Source organism: Bombus vosnesenskii, unplaced genomic scaffold, assembly GCF_011952255.1.
Source record: "Bombus vosnesenskii isolate JDL3184/JDL3185 unplaced genomic scaffold, Bvos_JDL3184-5_v1.1 scf7180000016217, whole genome shotgun sequence".
Classification (NCBI taxonomy): Eukaryota; Metazoa; Arthropoda; class Insecta; order Hymenoptera; family Apidae; genus Bombus; species Bombus vosnesenskii.
The window spans coordinates 15860-16824 of record NW_022884320.1 but is presented as its reverse complement, the minus strand read 5'-3'; the positions used below and the strand labels follow the sequence as shown (position 1 = coordinate 16824).

The following is a 965-nucleotide window of genomic DNA, read 5'->3' as shown; positions in this document are numbered from 1 at the left end:
GTTAACTCAAAATTCATTTACGTAGAAAAACTGTCAGAAGACAAATAACGGCACTCTATCAGGATATATTGACACTAAGATGCATCTCGGAAAAGAAAATAATAGAGAATGCATTCAGTCTAGTAACTATATTACCTGATGAATTTGCGTATGCAATAACCAAAACTCCAGGACACATGGCTTTGGTCGCAGGAGAAGCAGTACATATAGTTAAATGCATTCCAGTTCAAGCGAAAGTAGGCAATGCCCTGGCCGCGCTGAGTGCACTCGTTCCCGTTAGATCACGAAAGTTAAGCAGCGCCGGGCACGGATAGTACTTGGATGGGTGATCGCCTGGGATTCCGTGTGGCGTTGGCAGAGCGCGCTGGGCCCGCCGCGCCCCCCATGCGGTGGTTGATACGGATGTCAGCGCGAAGGTTCGTTTCTCAGAGGAGATTCCTGATCAAGTGTTGGAGGCTTTCCTTCGCCACCATTCCTCAGATCAAGGGGGGTACTTGTCCTGAAGTACTCTCATGGTGTTTAGATAGGTTTCGTGAAATGTATCCTGATGCTCCGTGTGTAGATTTTGACTTTACTTGGTAACAGTGCCTTATTTATTCATGTGTGCATATATGCCTAAATGTGTTCCCAGCGGGTGTTATTTTATTGGGGTGATTTTGTCTATATTCTTATATTTTATTTAATAAGATATGTTTTGTTTGTTGTTTTTCTCCCTTGCATTGACACGCGGTGAGTAGCGTCGGCTTCCGGATGACGGGTTGTGCATCTTGATTGTTGATTTGGTATATTATCATTACGTAGATTTTGATTACTATTTCCATGTGATTGTTGCCTCCGGTGTTTGATTTGATTTACTGTTATGAACATAGGTTTTAGTCATTTCGATATTAACGTTTAATGATGCATACGGAGGTATCTTCGTCAGAGGTTCCCATGCGGACTGTTCCAGTGCATATCTTGTTTTG

At 43.1% G+C, this 965-nt stretch overlaps 1 pseudogene; it reads left to right on the top strand.

The window, feature by feature from the left end:
* Window positions 1-239: 239 nt before the first annotated feature.
* Window positions 240-357, top strand: LOC117241603 (annotated as a pseudogene).
* The last annotated feature ends 608 nt before the right edge of the window (window positions 358-965 follow it).